Below are 19,503 nucleotides of genomic sequence, written 5' to 3'. Positions count from 1 at the left end.
TGTTTTTTTCCTGAGATAGAATCTTGCTCTTGTCACCTGAGCTGGAGTGCAATGGTGCAATCTTGGCTCACTGCAACCTCCACCACCTGGATTCAAGCAATTCTCCTGCCTCAGCCTCCCGAGTAGCTGGGATTATAAGCACCTGCGACCACGCCCAGCTAATTTTTGTATTTTTAGTAGAGATGGGGTTTCACCATATTGGTTAGGCTGATCTCTAACTCCTGACCTCAGGTGATCCACCTGCCTTGGCGTCCCAAAGTGCTGGGATTACAGGCATGAGCCACCGTATCCAGCCCCAAGTTTTATATATGAAGTGACTTAGTGACTATATATTGCTTAGGTATCTGATCTTGCCAAATAAAGTTTTACCTGAATAGCTGACTTCAGCGATGAAGAATCCAACATCACATTAAGGTAATACCACAGGAGACAAATTTATAAGCATTTCTGGAACTCTAACTGGGGCTACTGTGTGTGAAATACAGTAAACTGAACTGACAATCTGATCATCACAAGAACAAATCCTAATAGTCTTCACAAAGAATATGAATTCAATCTCTATCCCACATCTTTTGCTCAATTTTATACACTAGCATTTGTAGATGTTTTCAGGGCAAAACAACCTCCCTCGCCCACCTTGTAAAACATACCAAAGTGATTACTATAGTCATGTCTATGATATGGTTAAATTTGACTCACTTCTTTGAAATTACAGAAACGTACACACAAATATGTAATTACAGAGCAAATGTGTGATAGTGAGAAATAGACTACGCAGGGCTGAATATAAGGAAGATAACATGAGCCTACAATGTGAGAAACTTACATACTATCTCATTTAATTCTTACAATAATCCTGTAATAGTATATACTATTATTCATTTCTTCTAGCTGAGCAAAGGCTCACCGAAAGTAAAAATTAAACCCAAAGTCACCTAGCTAATAAGTGGCATTCCTAGAAATCTAGCCCAGAGTTGACAACTCACTCTTAAGACCATGATCGGGTGAGAAAGTTTTATAACACCATGGAATGAGAAAAATAAAGACGAACTACATTTTTCATAAAGATGCATTTATTCAATTTATAGGATTCTCCTATAAGATGGTATCCTTTCCACTTCTTTGCATGAGAATGTCCTTTATTTTATAAAGTAATGATAGAAGTATATCGTGGTAGTTTTTATTCAAGTCTTGTGTGGCAAGAGTAAAAGATGGCAACCGTAAATCAGCTTCCATTTTTGTTGTTGAACCTTTCCTCTTACATGATGTCCCAAAGTCTCATAATCACAACGCTATTTCCTATTTTCAAAAGACCAGATTTGACCCAAAAAAGAAAAAGGTTTGATTAAATAATAGTTAAGAAATGATTACCTTCCTACAAGAATGACAAATATTTTTAAAACTGCTATGTGTAGCTGCCTTTATAGGCAAAATTATAAGGGAGGTCTCCCCATTCCCTCCACAACCATCTTTCCACTGGTTGCCCAGTTTTAACAATTTGGCTTCTTTCTCCCTCCAGCACACTGCATCTGCCCTCCCACCAGCACATTTCAACATTCAGCCTCAGTGGATATGCTCACTATCTTGACTGTGGCTGTAGTTTCACAGATGTAGATGTATATCAACATTTACTGAATGTTATACTTTAAATATGTGCAGTTTAATGTATATCAGAAAAAAACCTTAATACAGATGCTAAAAAGATAACCTCCCAAGGTAATAATGTATTTGATTCGTTTGATGTAATTATGATTTTCACCACCTGAAGGTGTTCACACCTGTTTTCATGGCCACCAGCAAAAGATGCATGGAAGAATTTTTTTTTTCCCCCATACATGAGACTTCGAGAAATTTCTTTTCTCATCCTCCTCAGTATCATATTTAAGTTTTCTCAATTGAATGTTTCTTTTTTAATCTGGCTTATTTAATTTCTTTCTTTGATTACTAGAAAGATACATTTTAAAGATGTTTGTTTACAAATTTGTTTTGCAAATTGTTTTTTCCCTTGCTCATTTACCTATGGCAAAAGGCATGGAATTAGTTTTCTGCAAAACCTGGGTCTGAACCCAGGACTACCTGATCTTGGGCAAGTCACACTGCCTCTTTAGGTCTCTGTTTTCTCCTGGGTAAGCTCTACAGAACTGTGAATTTTGAACAGACTCAATGAGTTAAGATTTGTTCTTGGAAACAAAGCAGAGAAACAAGACATAATACCTGTTAATAGCACTGTTGTTGCTAATCTATTTTCACCCTGACTACACATAACATTGAATAACAATGGTAATATAAACCCAAAACGAAATGAACCAAAAATATACACAAGCAGGGTGCAGTGGCACGTGCCTGCAGTCCCAGCTACTCTTGAGGTTAAGGTGGGAGGATCTCTCAAGCCCAAGAGTTCAAGGGCAGCCTGGGCAACACAGCAAGACTCCATCTCTCCCTCTTACTTTTTTTTGGGGGGGGGCGGTAATGAAAGAGGGGACATGACTGCTGATTTTACAGCAATTGAGGTAGGTACCATAAACAACTTTATGCCAACAAAAGATGATTTAGATGAAAGTACAAATTCCTAGGAATAGACAAATTAACAAAATCAATGCAGGAAAAACGGAAAATTTGAATGGACATATAGCAAGAAATCTCATGTGTTTATCAGCTATTTGTTTATCTTTTTTGGTGACGTATGTATTGAAATCCTTCGCCCATTTTAAAATTGGGTACTTTGTCTTCTTATTATTAAGTTATGAGAGCTCTTTATATATTCTGAATACAAGTCCCTTACTAGCTTTATGATTTGCAAATATTTTCCTTCAGGCTGTTTTATCTTTTCACATTCTCTGTTTTACCTTCATTCGCTTTCTTTTTCTTGCTCTCTCCCCCCTCCCCCTCCCTCCCTCCCTCTCTCCAGGTCTTTTTGCATTTCTGCATAAATTATAGAATCGGCTTGTCAATGTACAAAAAAAAAAACAACAACAAAAAAGCCTTCTGGGATTTTGATAGAGATGCATCAAATCTACAGATCAATCTAGGTAGAGTGCCAGGTTAACAATATTGTGTTTTCCCATCCATCAACACAGAATGTCTCTCCAATTATTTGGATCCTCTTTAATTTCTCTCAGCAATGTTTTTGCAGTTTTGGTGTAAACATCTTCACTTGTTTTGTAAATTTATTCCCCAGGATTTAGTTGCTTTTGATGTTATAGTGAATGAGTTTTCTTAATTTCATTTTCAAATTGTTTACTGCTGGCATCAAGAAACACAAATGCAAACACTGGTCTTTTAAGCTGTGACCTTACTAAACTTCTTTACTAGTTCAAGTAACCTTTCTTGTGGATTCCTAAGGATTTTCTATACACAGGATTATGTCATCTGTGGATAAGGACAGTTTCACTTCTTCCTTTCTAATCCAGGTGCTTTTTATTACTTTCCCTTACCTGACTACATAGGCTAGAAGCTCTAGATCAATGCTGAATAGAACTGAACTGATATTCTTTTTTTCCCAGTTTTGGAGAGAAAGCATTCAGTCATTCACTCTTCCGTATAATATTACTGTGTTTTGTATGGTTTTTCATATATGCGCTTTTTATCAAGTTGAAGCAGCCCTCTTTTATACCTAATTTGCTGAAAGTTTTTCTCATGAAAGAATGTTAAATTTTGTCAAATGCTTTTTCTGCATTTACTGAGATGATCATGTGGTTTTGTTCTTCATCTATTAATATGGTGTATTGGCCAAGCGTAGTGGCTCACGCCTGTAATCCCAGCACTTTAGGAGTTGAGACGGGCGGATCACCTGAAGTCAGGAGTTCAAGACCAGCCTGGCCAACATAGTGAAACCCCGTCTCTACTAAAAATACAAAAAATTAGCCGGGTGTGATGGCGGGTGCCTGTAATCCCAGCTACTCGGGAGGCTGAGGCAGGAGAATCGCTTGAACCTCGGAGGCGGAGGTTGTGGTGAGCCGAGACCATGCCACTGCACTCCAGCCTGAGAGACAGTGCAAGACTCCATCTCAAAAAAAAAATAAATAATTTATGATGTTATTATTTATGATGTTATTGGCTCTGGCATCCTGGTAACATTGCCCTCACTGGATCAGCTGGTAAATGTACCTTCCTCTTTTAATTTCTGGAAATGTTTGTGAAGGCCTGGTATTAGTTCTATGTTTGACAGAATTCACCAGTGAAGACAGAATAACTTGGATTTTCTTTGTGAGAAGATTTTAAATTACTAATTCAATTTATTGTTATATGTCCATTCAAATTTTCCATTTTTCCTGCATCAATTTTTGTTAATTTGTCTATTCCTAGGAATTTGTACTTTCATCTAAATCATCTTTTGTTGGCATAAAGTTGTTTATGGTACCTACCTCAATTGCTGTAAAATCAGCAGTCATGTCCTCTCTTTCATTCTTTTTTTTTTTTTTTTTTTGAGACGGAGTCTTGCTCTGTCTTCCAGGCTGGAGTGCAGTGGCACCATCCGGGCTCACTGCAACCTCCGCCTCCCAAGTTCGAGCGATTCTCCTGCCTCAGCCTCCAGAGTAGCTGGGATTACAGGTACCTGCCATCATGCCCAGCTAATCTTTGTATTTTTGTAGAGACGGGGTTTCACCATGTTGGCCAGGCTGGTCTTGAACTCCTGACTTCAGGTGATCCACCTCGGCCTCCCAAAGTGATGGGATTTCAGGAGCGAGCCACCGCGCCTGGCCCTCCCTTTCATTCTTGATTTTAGTAACTTGTGTCTCCCCTAGTTTTCTCTTGGTCAGTCTATCTATGGGTTTGTCAATTTTGTTGATCTTTGCAATTATCCAGCTTCTGGTTTTACTGATCTTCTCTATTGTTTTTATGTTTCTATTTCCTTGGTTTCCACTCTAATCTCTACTTTTTTTTGTTTGTTTGCCATCGGTTTAGTTTGTTCTCTCTAGATTCAGAAGGTAGAAGCTTAAGTGACTGATCTGTGATCTTTCTCCTTTTCTAATACATATTTAATACATTTAAAGCTATGCATTTCTCTCCTAGTACAGTTTAGTTGCATCACATCAATTTTGACATGTTCTGTTTTGTTTTTTTTTAACTTATTTAAAAATATCTTCTAATTTTCCCTTGTGAGCTCTTCTTTAACCTATGGGTTATTCAGAAATCTCTTACTTAATTTCTGATGGACCATACATGGAGTGAAAGAGGGAAGTCAATGGGGACTCCAAAGTTTTTGAGTGGAGCAACTGGAAGGATGGCAGTGCTTTTCAGCAAGTGGGAAGGAATGCAAGCAGAGCAGATTTTAATCTCTGGAAATGTTTGTGAAGGCTCGATATTAGTTCTATGTTTGACAGAATTCATCAGTGAAGACAAAATAACCTCCTGAGGTTATTTTGGGGCAAGAACAGGGGTGCAGTTCTGGATCTGTTCAGTGGAAATGCCCATTAAAAAGCCATCGAGATGTGGAACAGGCAACTGGATACGCAAATATTGAGTCTGGGGAGCAGTCTAGGCTGGTGTCTTCAGTGTATATGTGGTATTTAATGTCACAGGACTGAATGAGATGACCAAAGGAGTGAATAGAGAAGAGAAAGTTTATCATGAGAGGAGTCAGAGAAGGGTTCATAAAGGAGACTGGTTTGATGTTAGCTATTTTAGGAAATTTAGAATTTGATCTGGCAAAGACAGAAACCAATTCAAGCACTTTATCACCCAAGGTGTGAAATAAATGTTATTACAAAACACCTGTAATTAATGCATGTGTTAATGATACCACTAATAGATTAATTTAGAGAACAAATTCCAGAGACTTGGGTCTCAGATAGACATTTTACAATATGGATATGTGAGGCTTATTTCATATATCTTTACTAAAATTATAACATCTTTAAATTGCCCGTGTTACTAAAACAAGAATTTTATACCCCCCACCTACTTTTCTCTTTTCTTTTCTTTTTTTTTTTTTTGAGACAAGGTATATCACCCATGCTGAAGTGTAGTGGCAGGATCATAGCTCACTGTAACCTTGAACTCCACAGCTCAAGTGATCCTCCCACCCCAGCCTCCTGAGTAGCTAGGACTACAGATATGTGCCACCATGCTCAGCTAATTTTTTCATGTTTTAAAAGACAAGGGTCTTGCTGTGTTGCCCAGGCTAGGCCAACTACCTGCTTTTATCTATACCAGGGGTGTCCAATCTTTTGACTTCCTTGGGCCACATTGGAAGAAGAAGAATTGTCTTGGGCCACACATAAAATACACTAACATTAATAACTGATGAGCTTAAACACATACATACACACACACACACACAAATCTCATAGTATTTTAAGAAAGTTTACGGATTTGTTTTGGGCCGCATTCAAAGCTATCCCGGGCTGCAGGTTGGGCAAGCTTGGTCTACACCCATATGACTCTATACCAATCTCAGTCATTTAACATGTATCTCTCCTGAAAATTGTGATATCAAAGTAAAGCAGCAGCCAGGTGAGGTCGCTCACACTTGCAATCCCAGCAACATAGGAAGACCCTGTCTTTACAAAAACAATTTTAAAAATTAGCCAGGCATGATAGTGCATGCCTGTGGTCCCAGCTACTTAGGAAGCTGAAGTGGGAGGACTGCTTGAGCCTGAGAGGTTGAGGCTGCAATGAGCTGTGACTGTACCACTGCATTCCAGCCTGGGCAACAGAGCGAGAACCTGTCTCAAAAAGAACCAAGAAACAAAACAAAATGCAAAGAAATAAAATTGTTATCCTTCCAACTAGAAAGCCAAATAATGAAATACGCTTATCCCAAACCTGGTATCTGAATCTGTTTACAAGTCTTGAAGGGTTTACAACACTCCATTCCTTCAAACTTTTTGTGTTGAAGAACCAGAAGAAAGATATAATGCAGAAGAAAAATGGGTCAAGTGAGGGAAATTGCTTTCCAACTGAGATTTGAGATTGAATAGGAAGTAGCTGAATTAAATGGAAGAAAGACAGTTATCATCCATTCATATGCTGCTCTTATATGAGTTATCAAAGGCGGCTTACTTCTAGCTTACCCCATTAACTAAAGCATTCTAGTTTCAACGTGACACATTTTTTTTCAGAACTGTTTTCTCACCTTTTATAATTTAGATAAAAACTAGAGTCCCTTTAAGTGGGCTTAATTTTTTCAGTAATGTTAATTTTCAAATAGTGCTCCAAGGAAAATTTGCTGCTACGGCAGGAAAAATAAAGGAATCCGTGAGATCCCTGCTTGTCTCCCAGGCACACTCCTGCCTACACTGCATTCTAGATGCCAGAGTTAGAAATCAGAGAGAAAAGAACATCAGGCTTTTCAAATATAAATAATGATTCTTATAAACACATAAACGTTAGTTTTCTCTTAATAGGTCAGATGCCACAGATCAAATTTGAGGTCCCAATATCTCTCAGATTTTTAAAGATAATGGAAATTGCCGGGCGTGGTGGCTCACGCCTGTAATCCCAGCACTTTGGGAGGCTGAGGCGGGTGGATCACCTGAGATCAGGAGTTGAGACCACCCTGGCCAACATGGTGAAACCCTGTCTCTACTAAAAATACAAAAATTAGCCAGGCATGGTGGCAGGCACCTGTAATCCCAGATACTTGGGAGGCTGAGGCAGGAGAATCGCTTGAACCCAGGAGGCAGAGGTTGCAGTGAGCCGAGATTGCGCCGCGGCGCTCCAGCCTGGTGACAGCGAGACTCCGCCTCAAAAAAAAAAAAATTTATTAAAGATAATGGAAACTGTACTACCTCAGTCAGTCTGAATGAGGTAGTGCAATAGAGCGGTGAGGAGCACAGCCACTGGAATTAGGTGACCTGGCTTCTTCAGAGTGCCTCAGTGTTCTCCTCTTATTAAGGAGGATAAATGAAATAACATATTAAGCGCTCTGTACTTGGCACATGATAAGCACTCAATAAACTGCTAGTATGAAGTTTAGAATCCTTTCACCAGCTGTGGACTGGTATCTCAACGACAGTCTTGGCTTCACAACAATTCACAGAATGAAAGAACGCTGTGTTCACCCTATTGCCTCAAACCAGGTCTCTCTCTACTCCCAACTCTGAAGTGCAGTTTCAGGAGGGCAAGTGGAAAAACAGGGGGGAAAGGTTGTGGGAAAGACATAAAAAGTAAGAGAAACTAATGAGAACTTTTGTGAGTGTTCCTAAAGGCTGAATTTTGAAACTCACGTTCAGCAATTTAAGATTTAGTTGGAAAATCACAAGTTAAAGAGAATAAACCATTTTCTGAAGACTTAAGATCTACCTAATCAAAATTCTGCCATCCAAGGCTAAATAGGCACGTGTATAAGCTATTTAAATAACTACATCTCGGGCCGGGCACGGTGGCTCACGCCTGTAATCCCAGCACTTTGGGAGGCTGAGGTGGGCGGATCACCTGAGTTCAGGAGATAAGAGACCATCCTGGCCAACATGGTGAAACCCTGTCTCTACTAAAAATACAAAAATTAGCTGGGTGTGGTGGCATGCGCCTGTAGTCCCAGTTACTTGGGAGGCTGAGGCAGAAGAATCACTTGAACCCAGGAGGTGGAGGTTGCAGTGAGCTGACATCATGCTACTGCACTCTAGTCTGGGTGACAGAACAAGACTATGTCTCAAACAACAACAACAACAACAAAAACCACAACCACCACCCACTACATCTCAGCCAGGCACGGTGGCTCACACCTGTAATCCCAGTGCTTTGGGAGGCCGACGTGGGCGAATCATGAGGTCAGGAGTTTGAGACCAGCCTGGCCAACATGGTGAGACCCCATCTCTGCTAAAAATACAAAAAATTAGCTGGGTGTGGTGGCAGACACCTGTAATCCCAGCTACTCAGGAGGCTGAGGGAGGAGAATCGCTTGAACCTGGGAGGCAGAGGTTGCAGTGAGCTGAGACCGTGGCACAGCATGCCAGCCTGGGCAACAGAGCGAGGCTCCATCTCAAAAAATAATAATAATAATAATAATAATAACTACATCTCAAATTTTTATAAAGTAACCTTTAAAGGAGTACTGAAATTATGAGTAAACATAAATTGTTTTCAAGAAAAAGAATACTGACAATCTCTTTTTAAAAATCCTCTTATTTCCACAGAGTTTTCCCTAAAGGAGGGCGGGATATAAGTCTATCCAGAATAATGCTAACCAGACATTCTGGCTTGGCCAGAATAATCTCATTAGTCATAACACTCATTTTTCCAATGGGCTAATATCTAAAGACCATCATCAAATCTGTGAAAGACAAGCCAGGAATTATTTTGTAATTGATCTATCATACCTACAATTTTAATGTCCATAAGAAACGTCACACATTGTTTTTTCATGATTTGGTCAGTGGCACTTACTGGCAGTGCCCAGAGGCCTCAGGAAAAGGCACTGGCCACTCCTTCAGGTACCCTACAGAAAACAGTAGTGCAGGGAGCCCCTATGATGACTGTTCCTCACCTGTCAGCTTCCCAACTCCCCTCAAATCTGCAGATACAGCCCCACGTACCAGGCTTACTGGTTGAAAACACTGTTGATCATTATCCTAAAAGATTAAAAACCGAAGAAAAGTGTTCAATTATCAATCTTCTCTCTCCCCCCCATGACTTGTGGAAGCAATATCTCTGAAGAAACAGATGACTCAAAAATTATCTAAATATCTTCAAAATACTACAGACGATGTAGGGATTACAAAGATGAACATGTTATTATCCCTGCTAATAAGCAACTCAAATCTAAAGAAATTACCATAATAATGAAGTTTTTTTTGCAAAGCATTAATCTGCAAGGAACTGTGCTGAAATTTAAAGTCTAAAGTTAATAGAAAAGAATAAATAACTATGCTCAATTAAATGCAATACTACATATACACAAAACTCCAACAGTGGCTAAGATCTTCATTCATCACCTGACTGGTAAAATAAAAAATATTTTTATCTGTTTTAAAGTTTCCCCACTCCACAGGAGTAAAAAAGAATCTATTATTCCTTAAGTTTAAGGAATCTCTTAAGTTTACCCAAAATTTAAAAATTCTAGTAACTTCAACACAATTACTAATGCTGCTATTCTATTTATGTAATAATTTGATCTTATGTTTCCTTGAAACATTAAAGATTTTTGTTTTCTCTTCTTTCCTGTCAACATTCCAAATATATGCATAAAATTTACTATATACCTGGGACTGTTATATAAGATCTAGGTCAAGAATTTTTTTATGAGTATGGCACTAAGAAAATCTGATTTCATTGAGAGTATTCACCATAATTAACAGCAGACCCCTATTATTACATGGCTCATTACATACTTGGATTTATGCTGTGAGTCAAATCTCTACTGCAGAACACAACCTCATACAATAAACTCGCCTAAAACTACTATCTTGTGTGTCATCTTTCCCCATCAGCATCTAAAAAGAATGTACTATGTGTATTTAACCAAATATCTTAATATTAGCTTTATTAATTTAAAGCCTCTGTGGCAGATTCTAGGAAGAGCAGTAAGTACCCTATGCCTCTTAGAATTCATTCTTTCCAACAACCCACGTCAATCATTTTGTATTATTTTATCCTGCTGATTCTTTGTAACATCTTTTCAGTTTGACCCTATCAGTATGTAGGCATCACCTTGCACAGACAGCTACAACAGCCAGTTTTAACACCCTATCTCTGCTCAAGGAAGATTCTAATCCAACACCTGATTCATGTCATGCCCACCAACAGCCACCAATGGTTCCTAAGAAGCCAACAACTAGAGGTTCTACCTGATAAAGCCCCTTCTAAACCTTACTGCCAACACAGAACCTCCATTTACAGCTAGGCCTCTGCACTCATCTAGTCAATAACTACATCCCGTCCCTACTATGTCTCAGCCATTACGTTACACGCTTTACAAAATATTCCCAAACATGGCTTGCCCATTCGTCTCCTTGTAGAATATCCCCTTCATCCAACCAAGCTCTGCCAGCCTTTCAGAACTCATTTCAAGTGAAGTCTTGCCTAACCACTCCAGCCCACAGGCCCTCTCTGGGGATGACCAGGCACTCTTCCTTTCCGAATTTGTAAAAGTCAGTCCCACTGAACTAAAAAGTGGTATGAAGGGAAAACAATGTTCAATGGCCACATAAGTTTGGGAAATACTGGGCCAATAAAGGTAAACATATTTCTTTCACTGCTAGACTTCTCAGAGCAACCAAAATTTTGACATGCGTCCTTACGAGAGGAGATACAGCATACAGCTATATAATGATATATTACGGTAGGTTTTTCTCAACTTTTTAATATGTGTACGTGGCTTTCTTCACATGTATTGCTTTCTCTCTTTTTTTAACAACTTGTTTGGTGCCCATTTCTCTCACTATACTAGTAAGACAGCTCCAGGAAGGCAGGAAGAAGTTGATGTCCTTCCCCTGTGGCTGCTGCACAGAGAAGGCATAAAGGTTTTGTGGAAGGAATGATGTAACCAGGCTCAGGCTTCAGAAGGCAGCACGGCGGAATGATAAAGAGCTCAGGCTCTGGCTTCCAAGGACCTAGACACATTTATTAAGGCTCTGATTTTGGGCAAATTATTCAACTTCCATCAACTTCAGCTTCCATGTATAAAGTGAATATAATCACAGTTCCTAACTTATAAGCTGCTGAGGAGGAATGAATGAGATCATACACACAAAGTGCTCAGAAGGCAGTCAGTTAATATTGGTAGCTGGATAGCAGGACACAGAACAGAGGAAGAGACTAATTAAGAAGCTATTAAAATAATCCAAGCTTTTTCCGTACGTGAGGGCTTTGAAGTGTACTGAGTTTAAATTCTGGCTTCATCTCCTATAAGCTATAGGATCTTGTGGAAATTACTCCCTTTGCTCATCTGTAAAATGGGAATGTTAAAAGCAACCACTTCACAGGAGTGTTGTGAGGATTAAATAAGATAAACTCACGTCCTTGGCACATAATCACATCGTAAATGCTCAGATTAATTTTTAAATGGAGATCTGGTTACCTAAGGATGCTTTCTAACCTCGTCCACTCCCACTTCGCAATTCCCAATTGTCCTCAGTAACTCAAATGTACTTGTTCCCACAAATCCATCACCTTCTTCCCTAACTGTGCCTCCCTACCAAAAAAGACCTTGTTTAAGACATCGGCCATAGCCCCCTGAAGAACAAAGCCTGTTAAATTCCCTCCCTACACTCTGGGCCCCTCACTCTGCACTTCATATTTCATATGGAGTATGAGAAAAAATACTTGTGCATCTCCCTCCTCCCCACCGTAATTTCTGAACAACCGTTGTCCACATCATCTCAACAACAGTTGGAAAGGTGACACCTGTGCCTGCATTGCCATTTCCCAGTTTCAGATCTTAGTTTAATTCCCAGTTGCTATTTTAACTTAGATTTTCCCTGCTTTCCTAAAAGAGTAATTAAAAAGAAATGATCTTTGGGAATAAAAAAGTAAACAATATCTTTGCCAGGCTCAAACCAAGCACTTGATTTTAGCTGTGAGAGATCTTATTCTTAATAAGCTAGAAGGCACACATAAAATCAGTCAAACAAAGCACATATTCCCAATAACCACCTGGGCACCAACTTGCATCTGGTATTAGCCACGTCAAAAGACAGTCTGCACATCAGTAAAGGACTCAACCACAGACGAGTTATCCAACTGCTGAGAATAATTCGACTTGACACTGTGATACTATAGGTTTGTAGTTCAATCCTTCAGAGAAGGATGTTATAAAGATACAATAGAGTATTAATTTCTAAAATGGTCTGAAGAAAAACAGAGAGGGTCTTCAGAGTAAACCATTTGGATTTATACAAATAGATGCCAGTCACACTCTTCTTCACTTTCGTGCAAAAAAATTAAAAATTTGTTAGGCCAAAAAGGTTCATGAGAAAGTGGAAACTGGGCCAAATTAGACCAATCCATCCCACAAAATATCTGGAAGATTCCAGATGACTCTTTGGGCCATGTGCACTGTGTGTGGCCCAGTGATCATATGGGTCTTAGGGCAGTGGTTCTCCAACAGAAAAGAAGTATTGCAACAAAGAGGCAAATAAAGAGGAAGATGGTGGGACAGACAACTCTTATTTCCTAGACACCCCTTATTTCCTAGAGCAAACATTTAAATCCACTGGCTTACAAGAGGCATATACTTAAGAAGCTATATTATTGCTCATCCTTAATCACTACTGTATTTTAGAAAACCGAAGTCCCAATGCATAGCTGGAACTCAGAGAGACACAGAGAATATTAAGAGTTCAAAATAACAGTGAGCGTTGCTTTCCCAAGACCATTCCTTCTGTTGCGGTTTGCAGCCACAGAGGGCTCAGGAGAGTGCGAACAACTATCTGTGCTACAGCAGTGATGTTTTATGGCTGGATGCCCAGATTGTCTAGCTCTGCACACAGCTCTATAGTCTTTTGAGGGCTACAGAGGAGGAATGCATTCTTAACAAACAGCTCTCCATTCCTGCAATAGCTTCTTCATTCTCTGAAAACATCTAAGGCTAAGAAAAGAATTCATTTTTAGTAAAACTCCAAAAATGGAACAAACGATATGGATTTTCAGCATGTTTTAAACACGTAAAACCTTGTTATATATATCCCAGGTGGAGATTTTTAAAAATTACATAATTTACTTTTCATTAAATAAATTAACATTTCAAATGCACGATCTGTACAATAGGAAACTGTACCATTATTTTAATTGGGTTATTCAAACAAGTTCACTGGCTAAGATTATACATTTCTCAGTTTCAATTTCAGATATACACTTTCTGCACAAGGTTATATAGTTATTTCTGACAAGTAACCTTTATATTTTTAAGTAATTATATTCCTAAAAAGTTATGTATAAGCTGAAAATTTATAAATGGACTCCACTGCATTAAAGCCTATTTAAAGAAAGCTTATTATCATTTTGTAAAGAATGCTCTCCTCGTGAACACACAATTATTTAGAAACTCATTTGTATAAATTTGGATAGCCGTAGACTGAGTAAAAGCAAGAAAACCTGTATAATCTACCCCCCACAAAATAGGAGCCACTTCTCACCTGACATTTTGCTGTCCCTACTCAAATCTATGACATGTTCCAACAAAATATTAAGATGTTAAGTATCTAAAGTAACTAAAATCCAGTCACCTTCACTGTGACCAGCTGTCATGCAAGAGAGACCAAAGACTGTGTCACCAACACTTCAAAATATTTCCTTACTTCTCACCTAAAATATTTGAAGACCCTCTGAGACAGAGCTGGAGAAAAGGTAAAAACCCATTTGTCTTAAAATTATGAGAAAGAAGCCAAAACAATTTCAACGAAAGATAACAAAAACAAAACAAACATAAAGTTACCTGGTTCTTCCCGGCTTATATAGACCCTTTCATGCTCAGTCTGTTCAGGACTCCACCTCCTGCTCCCTCAACCTATCCTTCTCCCAGCTCCAAGGACGTCTATAAATCTGTCCCTGCCTCCTTCTCTCCATTTCTTGTGCCTTCTCCACCAGCTTCAGTTGCTCTTGGTAATCTTTGCTTGCTCTATCCCCAAATCTTAATTGTCCCATATGTTTTACTTTGGTATACGGGACAGCCTAGAGTTCATAGCCAAAGGATTTTCTTTCTTATAAAATCTCAAGTATCACCTTTGCACAATAAACCCTGACTGAAAGATAAACAGTCATCCAAAGCATAAGCATGCAATCGAATGCTCCAATTCCTACTGGGGAAGGCCAAAAAGACCCCCAAATAGTCTTTTAAATGGTTTTTCAATCTTAAAAGGTTGTTGGTGAACTTCTACGATGCCAAAGATATTCTATATACTCAAATCAAACAATAAACTAACTTTCATCAGTAGTCTTTTTTAAAAAATGTCAAGTTAGCATCACTTTCCTGGGCCAAGCAAGACTAAGTTACAATCAAGACCTCATCCCCTTCACTTGGGGTTGGAGATGTAATGTAAATACCTCATTCCCAGCCAGTACTGCAGGAACTGTGTCTTCCATTTCTTTCCAAACTGAAAGCTCCCTTCACTAAGGAGAAAGGCTGTCCTACTCCAGCCCTGACCCTCCTCTGGCTTGGTTTTGGAAGTAAGCCAGATGACAGCATTTGGAAAAGCACAAATGTATCTCAGGAAAGCCAGCTGTTTAACAAAAACGTGGCGGTAGTGGTGATGAAAAATACTGTATTTAGTTTCATATACCCTCTGTATGACTTAGTTATTTTTTAATCACTGAATGTCAAATGAAACGGTTCATTCCACTCCACCTTCACAATCAGCATTCTAAAAGCAACTATTTACTCCAAAGTTCCTAAGCCAACTAAATATAAATGTAAACCTGTTACGAAATAATATGTTAGTGTTAAGACATATGCTACTTGAAACCCACCCCCGCCCCCCGCAATAAACATGAAATGAGGACGAAAATCTAAAATCAACACTTACATATACTCCAGGTTACTACCAGAATATTTAAATGGCAGAATCCGAAATGAAATTGTTAAGATTAAACCTTATGACAGTCTCAGTATCAACCATATTTAATTTCATACCTTAAAAGTAAAACCGGCGAGAGCGGTGGCTCACGCCTGTAATCCCAGCACTTTGGGAGGCCGAGACAGGCGGATCACCTGAGGTCAGGAGTTCGAGACCAGCCTGGCCAACATGGCAAAACCCCGTCTCTACTAAAAATACAAAAATTAGCCAGGAGTGGCGGCGGGCGCCTGTAATCCCTGCTACTCGGGAGGCTGAGGCAGGAGAATCGCTTGAACCCGGGAGGCGGAGGTTGCAGTGAGCCGAGATCGTGCCATTGCACTCCAGCCTCTCGGCAACAAGAACGAAACCGTCTCAAAAAAAAAAAAAAAAAAAAAAAGTAAAACCGAGGTAAGGTCAGCAAGGTCTTTGTTTTGGACAAGAAGCACGGAAGAGTTACAAACAAGCTTTTAAAATCAGATCCTTATAATAAAAACGAATGTGTGTGTGTGTTTACTGTTACCATTTTCTGAGCTATCAATTTCTCACGGCCTGACTATGCCTATGGTCAGGTCATGAGAAATCTGTATGAAAAACAGCTTCCAAGAATGTCTATTCTTACGAAAATAAATATTAAAAACTTTCTGTAGAAAAAAAACTTTCAGTATAGGTAAATAAAGTTACAACTGTTCACATCATTACTTTGTTCTATTAATACACACAAAATTAATTCCGACAATATAACTGAATTAGTCATTTTAAAAACCCTGTTTTGCATTATTTTCCCCAACAAAGCATCCTAGGGGTGCTACAGTGAAAAATGTTCAAAAACCATTGCCACCTCTGTCGTTCTGGAACAATGTAAATTTCTTCAAGGTGCCCTCTACTAACCAAGTTCATCTGGCCTGGGACTAAGTTTTATCATTTATTCTTTCACACAGTACTGAAGGAAATCTGGAATCTATGAATATGATTGCCAACACCCCCTACACATTTCAAACCAGCTACCACTGTCCTCTGAAATCACTCAAGCCAGGTTTCCAGGGTCTCAACTCATTCGCATAGTTATTCAATTCTAACTGTAGGAAATCACTTGCATAAAGTAAGCCTTATGCAGGCTCAAATTACATTCAGGGACGCACGAGGCTCTCACAGCGATCGCCACAAATTGGCTACCTTGTACTGGCCGAAGTATGTCAACGTGAACACCAGACACTCGAGAAAAGCCGAACCTCGGCTACACAATGGATTAACCCAGTCAGAAGGCTCCAACTTGCAACTCCTTAAAGACGCTGAAGTTGGACATCTACAGAGCACCATTTTGAGTTTAGAATCCGCAGTTCACGCCTAGAAATAACCGAGCGGACCACTCAAATGGAGGTTTCATTTGACGGAGGCAAAGGTTTGAGACAACTCCACTAATTACGTGCAGAATCACCAATACCGTCAAATGCCTTCGAATGCAATAGGTGCAGCCACGATCTAGCGGCTCCTCCTCCCCTACCTCCCGGCACAACATCCAAGAAGGAAGCCTTCATTTTTGCTAAGATCCCCAAAGCTCCGTGTAACATGCATGCCAGTTATTTCTTCCCCAGGTTAACAGGCAGGGAACCCCCACATCCACATCTGCACATTTTCATGGCTACGAATCAATTAATTAAATCTCGTCCTCAAGGTAAAGGTGCAAAGGAGGCACCGCTTAAAGCAGAGGTGGCAACCAGGCGCTCGGGTTACGTTATCTGATAACAGGACAGATGTTGTACGGCTCGTTTTCCTCATACGCATTACTCCGCAGTCCGCAGCACCGTTAGAAAATCCACCTGATTTCAGACCCGCAGAGCGCCCAGGGGTCCTTCTCCGCCCACCCGCAGCACGCCCCGGGTTTTTCTCTTCCCCCAAACAACGGCACCGGGCTCCTACACCAAAACACGGCGGGTTCGCGCCTGCCATCACCAATGCAAAATCTGCGGGGGGCTGCCCGGAGAGGACCGAATTTCACCGCTGCATGAGTTTTAAAAGGGAGGGGGCACATCCATCTTCAGCCCTCCATTCCACTCCCGTTTGATTGTGATGCACACCGGGCGTCTGCACAGCCCTGTCTCACACTAGCACACACGCGCTCCGGCTCCGGCCGCTTCCCGCCGCTCCCCTCAAACCCGGCCGGCCCGGGGACCGACGCCGCACGCGGGTCGCTCGGGGCCAGCGCCCGCCCCGGCTCGGCTCGGCCGAACAAAGGGCCCGCGAACCTCCCGGCAAAGTTGCGGCGGCGGCGAGGAGCGGGCGGACGGCCGCGCTCACCTGGGCTCCGTCCCCGGCGGCGGCGGCGGCTCCGCGGGGCTCCGGTGGCGCGGGCCTGGCGGCAGCGGCGACACCAACAACCGCCCAGGGGCCTCGGGAGTGCGCGGGCGGCAGGGGCCCGCTCAGCGCCGGCGCCGCGGACTCAGGTCCCGGCGCGGGCGGCGGCGGCGGCTGCGGCGGCGGCGGCGCGGGCGGGTGGGCGGCGGCGCGTCCCGGCAGGTCCAGGTCCGGCCCCGGCAACGCCGCGACGCGTCCTCCTCACGCCCAGCGGGACGCGGCTCCGGCGCGGCCCGGGTCCTAGGCGGCGGCGGCGGTGGTGGCGGCGGCGGTGGTGGCAGCTGCGGACGGCTGGGCGCGGGGCCGCTCCGCTCCCTCCGCCTCCGGCTCGGGCGGGCCCGCGGCGACTGCGACGGTGACGGCGGCGGGAGCGCGGCGGGCGCTGGGACTGCCCTGTCAGGGGGCGGCCCGTGCGGCGCTCAAGGCTGCGCGGCGGCGGGGCCGGCGGCGGCGGCTGCGGCTCCCGGGGCCGTCGCGCTGAGGTGCGGAGCTGCCACCGCGGCCATCTTGTTGCTCTAACTGACAAGAACCCCCCTCCCCCCGCTTCAGCCAGACGGGGCGCTCGCGCCCCCTTCCCCGCCCCGCGTTGGCCTCCAACAGGAAGTCGTCCCGGCCCCTGGCACGTGACTCCCACCGCATCTGCATACCGGAGGGCGAACTGGCCAATCGGCACTCTGCACCTGAGCTCCTCCCCCGCGCGCCCCTCCCCGGCCCATTGGCTCCTCGGCCAGGCCACGCCTCCTCCTTTCCCCTTAATACCCGCCCGCCCTGTGGTTCCCTGCACCGCGCGGGGAGCGCGCCGGGGTGCGAGCGGTGCGCGCTCTGACTGGCCGGGACGCGCGCTAGTCCTGGGAGTTTGCACTGCCCGGGGGGGTTACGTGGAGATTTGCGTGTTGTCCTTTACCGCCGCCGCCTGCCCTCCGGTCCCTGGGCGCTGTGGCTCCGCGTTAGGGTGCTGGCGGGAGGGGTGCCGACCCGGGTCTGCGCGTCCGATGGGTTCTCCGGGCCAGCGCCCCGGGGCGCCCTGGCTTTATGCTGCAATTGCGCCCGGCGGCGCCCGGCGCCCGCACCGGCGCGCGTCCCGCCCGTGCCGTGCACACGCCCTGCACCGCCCCACCTTGCACACACACACGCACACGAGTCCTTGGGGCCCTGGAGCATCGCGCTCGCCCCCCGCCTCCTGGCCCGCCCTTGCACGCAGTCGCTCCCCAGGGAGCGCCCAGCTGCGAGCAAAACAAGCCTCGCTGCGAAACAGTCCCCCGGGGAGACAGTCCTTTCCCCGGAGCACAGACACCACACCTCCACCGCGCAAGCCTTCGGTCCGGGCCGAACCCGGGCGCTCCGGCGCCTACGCACCCCGCGATTCCTCCCCGGTGCTCCGTACGCCGCCGTGATCCTCCATTCCACGGCTCCTCGATATCCATTATTCATGAGTGGTAGGTAAGGTCAGGCGCAATGTGCAGTTCGAAAAGTCCCTTTTTAACTTTCGGTTCAAGCCAGGAGAAGATTTTGAAACCAAGAATTTTCTCCATTTTCATGCAAGGTCGCAGAAGCAGGCTAGCTTTTCCCCCATCGTTCAGTGGAGGATCAGCAGTGCTACTTGGAAGTTGGTATTGGAAGAGGCCATTCCCTGTCTACGTGTCCCCGTCTTGAAGAGGAGATAATAACACACTAGTACTTTAGCAGTGCAATTTTGTTACCGCAAGTGTCATGCTTT

The 19,503-nt window shown here is 43.1% G+C and overlaps 1 protein-coding gene across 1 annotated transcript in view; it reads right to left on the bottom strand.

Moving 5' to 3' along the window:
• The window catches only part of TNRC6C (trinucleotide repeat containing adaptor 6C), a 147,882-nt gene extending 130,015 nt beyond the window's left edge, over positions 1–17,867 (bottom strand). Inside the window, exon 1 of the mRNA XM_063656544.1 lies at positions 17,730–17,867. The gene's annotated coding sequence lies outside the window, so the exon portion shown is untranslated. The remainder of the gene's footprint in view (positions 1–17,729) is intronic.
• Between the last annotated feature and the right edge of the window lie 1,636 nt (positions 17,868–19,503).

This window comes from Pongo pygmaeus, chromosome 19 (genome assembly GCF_028885625.2).
Source record: "Pongo pygmaeus isolate AG05252 chromosome 19, NHGRI_mPonPyg2-v2.0_pri, whole genome shotgun sequence".
NCBI lineage: Eukaryota > Metazoa > Chordata > Mammalia > Primates > Hominidae > Pongo > Pongo pygmaeus.
Note: the sequence above shows the minus strand (reverse complement) of the source record. Positions and strands in the feature narration are given on the sequence as shown.